The sequence below is a fragment of the Dermacentor variabilis genome, chromosome 10 (assembly GCF_050947875.1).
Source record: "Dermacentor variabilis isolate Ectoservices chromosome 10, ASM5094787v1, whole genome shotgun sequence".
NCBI classification, from domain to species: Eukaryota; Metazoa; Arthropoda; class Arachnida; order Ixodida; family Ixodidae; genus Dermacentor; species Dermacentor variabilis.
The window spans coordinates 17,647,092-17,655,691 of NC_134577.1; positions in this window are offsets into that span (position 1 = coordinate 17,647,092).

The window sequence follows — 8,600 nt, forward strand, 5'->3', positions numbered from 1 at the left end:
GTGGCGCAGGGGCCCGGTCTAGCCTAAGAGCGGCACTGCAACATTTACGCTGCAGTATAGAAGATGAAGCTTTGTCCTTTAACAAATTTTCGCATATAAGTGTGTGTGTGTGTGTGTGTGTGTGTGTGTGTGTGTGTGTGTGTGTGTGTGTGTGTGTGTGTGTGTGTGTGTGTGTGTGTGTGTGTGTGTGTGTGTGTGTGTGTGTGTGTGTGTGTGTGTGTGTGTGAGAGAGAGAGAGAGAGAGAGAGAGAGAGAGAGAGAGAGAGAGAGAGAGAGAGAGAGAGAGAGAGAGAGAGCCGGACATGAATAGGCGAACCGGGTATTTCACCCAGTTGGGTCACACATGTGTTGCCATGGGCGAGAACTCTGGGACAAGCGGGATGCGTCGTATCCGCCAAGGTTCTGATTTAGAGGCCCACGCATTCAGCGTCAGCTCAGCCACTAGGATCCCCTGTTCGCTGGATACGGCTAAGCTTCATACGCCTATAGGCGCGGGGTGCGTACCAACTTACATTTGCTCAGGTCAGTATTATCACAACACGCCAAAAGCCTGCTCACAGCACACAAGCCGCTGTGTGGGAGGTTACCCGTTCTAATGTTCAAAGCCACCTCTCGGAACGAGACGCGTATTTGTTTCGAGGATGTAGAACACGAAGCTATCAGGCACGCAAACAAAACAAGAAAAAGAAAGTACGAACGATTTCGAGAGACTGTGCTCGGAAGGCTCCCAAACACCATCGCCGCAGCAATCGACCGTGTGCGAAAGCCTGCCTAGCCAATAACCCGGCGGGGTTACTTCGTGGATGTATGCCCCGCTTTTTAACCCGACGTGCGCACTCAGAAATATAATGCAACTTAATGCGACTCAAAAACATGAATAACGCGCCTTTATTACGAAAGAAAAAAGATAAAAAGATATGCACCTTACCATTTTGTAGGTTCAAGGATTGCCTCCTGGATTAGGCTGACACGGCAACTGTCAAGCATTTCCAAGGGATGCAAACAAAAGAGCTGGCGGCGGGCCACGTGGCGCCTTGCCAATGAACCTACTTGTTGCCGCTTCAGTCGCGTGCATCGGTAAAATCAAGGTTCCTCTCGCACCGTACCTTTTCGCATTGTCGCTGCTCCCGAAACAGATCAGTGCACGTAATCACAACAAATATCTTAGGCTAGAACAAATGACCGCCAGCAAATGACAGCCAGCCCCGATGTCAGAGACAATTATCAGCCAAGGTGGACGGCCAACGGCAGCGTTCACTTACAGCTGTATTCACACGACGGACCTAATTCCGGGGACGAGGATGACGCGGCTGACCCGCAGCGAATCGCGCCGCCAGCAGCTTATCTGCTTCGTCCTTGTGTACAGCGCGATAAGGTGGCACTGAGCCACGCAATGCTTGTCCGCGGAGTTTGTTTGGTCCATCGTGTGAATCCTGATTTACAAACTAAAGACTTTGCGAATTTGATCCCGGTTTCGGTGGCCCCGTTTCGACTAGCCTCCCGGCACCTCCATAACCCTTTCTAACCCAGCAGGGACTTCTTAATTCAGCTGTTCTCTCTCTCTCTCTCTCTCTCTCTCTCTCTCTCTCTCTCTCTCTCTCTCTCTCTCTCTCTCTCTCTCTCTCTCTCCACGTTGCCGAGCTGTGCTTGAAGGAATTGTTGCTGATGCAGTGGTCTCGAAACGTTGCCTCGAAGCTGTACATGCAAGGTTACATCCTACAGTAGACGCCGAGTAACTGGAAACGAGTGCGACCGTGCAGTGGACGCCGCGGCGATGCTTGGAGAAAATGCAAGGCCCGTAATTCAGGAGAGGCAAGTTCAAATAGTTCTAATATCGGCGGCGGGCCGAAATAAGTCCCCGCAGGTCTTGTCACTCAGAATCGAGAAAAAGAAAACGATACCTACCTGGCTCGGGTCGAAATTCGCAATCCCTGCTAATATCGAAACCATGAAACCCGCAAGCGAACCTGGCGGGCCGCGAGCGCTTGGAACGAAAGCCGTCGAGACCGTCGACGCGATTAGCTTTCGATAGCTCGGCGCTTGCTTGCGTAACGAGATCGCTCTGAGATGTCTCTGCGATCCGCGTTTTCTGCTTAGGTAGTTCCTGTCGAAATCGAATTCGTGGGAACTGGGATATCGTCTAGTTCGGCGTGCACCCTTGAGCTGGAGTGATTGCATTTTAAATGTGTAACTATGCCCCACCGATTCGTCCGTGATCGCCTAAAAACGAACTGCAGGAAAGCCTGCTTACACATCTGCGTAAAAACACTACAGTTTACATTCGCACTACCGCGCCAGCGTCGACTGGCCGACCGGTCAGTGCCTCATAAGCCCGCGAAGCGTAAAGCACAGCAAGAGTAGCGCATGCACGCAAAGTTCACTGGAAGTGAAAGTTGCGTATGCTAGGCACGATACCAACCCTGTCAGGATTAACCGAGCTTCCCTGCTTATCGGAGTCAGCAAGTGCGCGTGAACAGAGGCTCGTCTTAGGATCTGGAAAAAAGATCGAAGCCCCTTTCTTAAAGAAATATGGTTGGACGTCACGCCACCCAGACGAACCGTATATACCTGCATTACATTACGCGCTTCACGCAATGCATTCCCAGCCGTCACCATGGGTAGGCCGCGGGTGCAGCGCACGGCAGAGCTTGTCGTATGCGAACGTAAGCGCGAGCGCGATCGTGCCCGCAAGGACGATCCCGTGTATCGGCAAGGGCATGCAGAAGCCACGTGGGAGACGCCTGTGCAGTCGAGATGCCTACTGGTCTTGTGATCTTCAGCGCGTACATCAGACCAAACACGCCTCGTTGTGACGCGGAAACGTTTCTGGCAGAAACTATAAAGACCTTAAAGCCGCATAGTACGCTGATCCTCGTGTGGGGTGACTTTAACATCGATGTGGCGAAAGAGCACGGCAAACGGATCGAGAGTTTCATGCTAGATCGCTACTCGTTGAAACTGAAGACGCTACAGAGGCTCACAACGCTGCACCGTTCCTGCATTGATCTCGCGTTTTCAAGCAGGCTGTGTCACGTTACGATGGCAGAGCCTCTGACCGTCTACCACAGCGATCACAAGGCAATACTGTGGAAGTGTAGAGTCGTCCGTGAAAGTGTGAGTGTGTGCCTGTAATGAACGGTTACATGATCTATAATAAAAGCTACGCAACTTAACGAAATGTCTTCATTCAACTTCAACGTTCAAAAAACGCAATCCTAAACAAGCAAAATCACATATGCATAGCATCGGGTCGCTCAGCATTTCTTGGTTTCGTTGCGTGGTCGTTGGCTTTGAACTTTGACTTTGATTCAGTTTGCATTGGGGGAAAGCATCGCGTTCGACCATAGTTTTTTTTTTTTTTTTAAGAAAGAGGCTTTGGTTTTCTTGTAATGATACGGCGTCACCCGATTAGTGAGCCTGGCTTGCGAGAAAATTTGATTGCTTATTTTTTCCTGTGTTCTCCCTCGGTCACGCTCATCCGTTTGCACGCAGTTTACAATGGGAAATTTCCAACCTGCCGGCTTCACAATCCTTCTACATTGATTGATTGATTGATGCGTGTCTACAGAGAGAAACAAGCTTTAATGATATGCTGGACATTTAGCCTGGCTGTTGGCCTGACATGCTACTCCAGGCGCTGGGTGATTATTATGATATATACAGTGATAAACACAACAGTAGACACACACACACACGCACACGTACACACACACGTGTGTGTGTGTGTGTGTGTGTGTGTGTGTGTGTGTGTGTGTGTGTGTGTGTGTGTGTGTGTGTGTGTGTGTGTGTGTGTGTGTGTGTGTGTGTGTGTGAAGAGATATTTACAAAGTTTCGTGTTAAGGCTCGTGGCCCTTAAGAACGTCAGCAGCGCTTTCGTGGCGCGTAACGCACAGGTGTTGCTTTGCCATGGGCCACGAATGTGCCGTAGCGCCAAGTTCGAGTCCCGTTAAAGGGGCAGTGCCGCCTTCAAAGACTCTCTCTCTCTCTCTCTCTCTCTCTCTCTCTCTCTCTCTCTCTCTCTGGCGCGTAGCAGCAGCAATCGCACAGAACATGTTGCAGGTATTCAGGGAGGTTACATTCAGCGCACGTTGGCGAGTCCGGGAGTTGAATCTTACAGCCCAGGCATTTTGCCTAGGCCACGTTGAGCCTTATGCGGTGAAGGCATGCTTGGTCATGTCTAGTGAGACCTCGCGGCATGTAAAAGTCATATGACGGATTAATTTTGTACAAGGGCCTGTACTGGTAGCTCGCATCTGTCCAAAGGGATCGCTGGAAACGCCAAGCGTGTGCAGATGCCAGTGTCGCCGTGTCTTTTCTCGAGAAAGGTATCTGGATCATCCCTCTCGAAGTGTCGTGTGCAGCTCCGGCAGCATGGTCAGCTTGGACGTTGCCTCCTGTTCCGCAGTGGGCTGGCAACCACGACAGCACAACGCTGTGATGCAGTTCGCAGGCTTTATTGCATGTAGGCGTCTGATGTCCATAACGAGTTGCTCCTGCGAGCGGGCGGCATTCAGTCTGGCCAAAATATCAGGCGAATAAGCTCAAGTTTAAACTTTTTATATTCACCGGAAGTCTGTTCCTTCGTCGTTGACAGCGCATGCTGACTATAGACCACGAACTACGGTACCTCTGCCAAGCATTGGCGATGGACGATTCCAAGCCTTCACATACTCGGTGGTTCAGGGCTGGACACGAGCCAGAGCACGTTTTCATAAGACCACAACGGAAGCCGAAGTCGGTTCAGGATTCGTTTTATTAGTACAAATTAACGCATGCCCACGATGACAGCGTAGATTTGAAAACAGTCGGATACAAGTTACTCTCCGCCCAAACACCTTGTGTGCCACGGTTAGGCGTAGTTTCAGTACACCAAGGAAGGCTAAAAACCACATGTTTCTACATTTTCAAACCTAAATTGGACTGCACACGGTAACAGATTGTTGGTCTGACAACATGGATCACCACAAATAAACTAGACATGATCGCTAAGTCTTAATACGGACACGTATTGCTGTACGAGCTATAATGGTACAAATCGACACTCATGATTTTCGCTCTTCAACGCTACTCGAAACGTACAGTTTGGCAAACATAGCATCTTTCGAGATTAAGGCAGACTGACAACAGTATACTACCTGGTTGTCCGAAATGACGCCAACAAACTTATGTTTGTCACGTGGGACAGGGAGCAGATACATACATGCACTTTCGAAGTTCGGTATTCCTCACGTCCGAAAGTTAGCCCTTTCGACAGCACCTCGTTTGTGCACGTACGATCAGGAAACTCTCGAACCGTTGTTGATATCTAAGAGCCGCGATCAAGCACAACCTCTACGGACGCTTATATAGAATCTTCAAATACAGCAGATTTCTTTTCGTGCTATATTATTTCGCCTTTCCCAAACACACATCCAAAACAGGTAAGTTACGAGGTTCATTCAGCACACATTTTGAGAATTTCAGTAAGGTGTGAATAAAAAAAAAACTATTAGGACGCCATCTACAGCACTACAGTCGCTACTGAAGCAGACCATAAAAAAAACTATAACAATGTTACATGTACACACTACTTATATTCAGGATATGTACCGAGCATAAGTTAACGCTAGCCTAATTACCGCAGTCACGGTTACAGCGTACAAACGGTACCACGCACAGCATAAAACTGGAGTGAGGCTACACTAAGTTAGATATGCATGCGCTCAATGTTAAAATCCTGTTTCGCACTTAACAAATGCCCCCACGTGATGCATCAGTGTCGTGTGCATTTTCCCAACATAAAAATGAAATACCTGCCATAGCGCGCGACACAAGAGTTCGTTGCATAAGGAAACGAGGACATCACACGTACCATGCCGAGGTTAGAGACAGCAGACGGTTACTGGAAACGGGAGATCACAACAATAAGAAACGATTTTTGAAAATACGCACACTAAATAAAACAACAAATAAAAATAAAGAGCAAACCAACATAAACAAACTAGGTGGCGCGTGCAAGAATTGAAAGAGATTCACGGTCCCAAAGCGCTCAAACCCCACATTTGAAGAAGCGCCATTATGCTTAGCTTAGGAAGTTGCATTAGTAGCTTTTCTAACGCCTTTATTGCGTTTTGCCGGTTTATTCAACGCCTCGATTTGCAGTGGGTCTAAAATCACGCTGCAAAAGCATGATCGTGAGTTTTCATGTTTGTTATTGCTAATTCAGTACGTTGTTTCTCGTATACTTGTAGTCCTGACCAATCAACCAGTCCGAGTACCCGTAGACACAGAAGGGTTTGGGTGCGAGCTAGTTTGTACGGATCATTCATATTTAAAACAGCGCCAAAAAAAACACAGACAAGGGAGGACAAGGGACGAGCGCTGACTGCCAACAGCACCTTTATTGGAGCCTGCGCAAATATATACAATTTTCAACGGGCATAAAGAGAGTGAAAGAAGGGGAAGGCGAGTCATCGTCGGTCAACTCCTGCAACTCCTGAACGTTTGCGTGAGCATGCGCACTGTGTCAAGATTAAGACTGGCACTAATCTGGCTGTTCATTGTGCAAAGTGTGGCTGTTCACCACTCCTTGACGACACACGTGTGTTGAAAAGGTACAGCAATCAGATGGCCAGAGAAATCTTTGAGGCATTTTCAATGTGTCAGTTAGGAGCCACCTGTCTTAGTTCCCCTTCCATAGCACTTTGTGATAAAGAACTTAAGTTCCTTAGAAGTTAATCAGTTTGGCCTGTGTCCACCGTGTTATGGTTACTTTTATATTGTTTAATGTTACTGACGCATGCGCAGCAGGAGTTGACCGACGATGACTCGCCTCCCCCTTCTTTCACTCTCTTTATGCCCGTTGCAAATTGTATATATTTGCGCAGGCTCCAATAAAGGTATTGTTGGCAGTCAGCGCTCGTCCTGTGTCCTCCCGTGTCCGTGTTTTCTTGGCGCTGTTTTAAATATGAATGACCCGTAGGCACTTCACGATGATGTCAGTGCATTCTGGCTTGCGGGTGATTTCGTCACCAACATCTTTTCAACAGCGCGTTCTAGGCTCACCAAAGCTACGCAACCGATTGCCAGTACTGTGTGTTTCACGCAAATTCAACACTGGGCGCAGCATAGACAGCGTGATACAATTTAACATTTACTCAATGTTGATACTGCGGTTCCATCGAATTTGTGGGCTAAGTGTTAGACGCTTCGTCAAGCTTCAATACACAACACACTGAAAGCGAGTAATATAGTCACATGCTGAAAGAAGTGCCCGCCATACGTAAGCACGCGCGTAGACACACTAACAAACAGGCATTCTAAGCAGGCTACGTTATGCACAGGCTCGAACAATTACAAAGTCGGGCAACAAAACAAAAGCTTTGTGATATGAAGGAGATACACAAACGGCAATTCGGCTATAAATGGTAGGAAAAGGGCTCGTTTGCACATTTTTTTAAAGCACATGAGGTTATTAGAGTGAGCACCTAGGCTAACTTCAACCTCAAGCAGTGGATTAGGCTATCGGACATCTACGAATCCATCATGGAAAACGGAATTTCCGGTCATTCCACTGGGGACACCTCAGAGAGTCTCGATTTTACTCTTGCAAAAGCTTCACGTGCTGCTCGATCATGCAGTTCCTGTGGCACACGAGTGCACTGGCAAAAAGACATTCCATACGCAACGTAAAGACGACACGCACGTGCACGCGTCGTTGGGTAACACCGGTGATGCATTCGTCCTTGTATATTAGAATGTTGGGCCACTTCGTACAAACAAGTACTACACGAGGCATGCATTCACCGGAGAAGTGGCTCGCAACACGGTGCCAATTTGTTGATAGGATAGGATTAAAAAACGAAAGAAAAAGAAGGGTAAACTACACAATGGGTCTCACTAAATTCGCGCGGACTTATGGAAGCAAGGGCTCGCTTCAGCTAATTTGAAGACAGGTGCGTGTAACATCACACTGCCAATCCGTTCCCTGCGCACGGCAGAGCCACGCCTGTGTCGTCTGCTGTCGGCAACCGCACAGCAGACGATACTGGAAAACGCGTGGCATCAGATGAACAGAGTCGACAGTCTTTTTGACTGTTGAAGACGCCTTATAACCAGCCGAACGAGGCGTCACCTCTTTTTTTTTTTCTCCGCATTGTGATGAACACTTGGCACCCACCTCGTCGCCTTCCATAACTCAGCACAATTTTCGTGCGACGACAAAACACACAAATTACGGCGAGAACACAGGCCACGACGATCTAAGTGAGACGTCGCGACTTACGCGTCACACAGTATGTATAGCTCAAAGAGTGATGGGCCCGACGCAGTGCTCCGGCAAACCAGCATCGCTTTGCGCACACAACAGGCAAAAAATACGCGCACACGGTAAAGCCCCCGTCGGACGATCTAAGGCGAGGTATTTCAGAGAGTAGCTAAAACAGGACACTGATGCGATCACGGAGTGATTACAAGATGGCCGCGCTAAAAGCGTTTAGTCATTGTGATAATCTTATGCAAAGGAAGTTCCTGAAAGAAGCAGTAACCGTAAGGTTCGCTTGCATTCAACTTCGTAGTGCGTCACTGTCATCCCTCTGCAAGTGATCACGTGAAAGTATGAA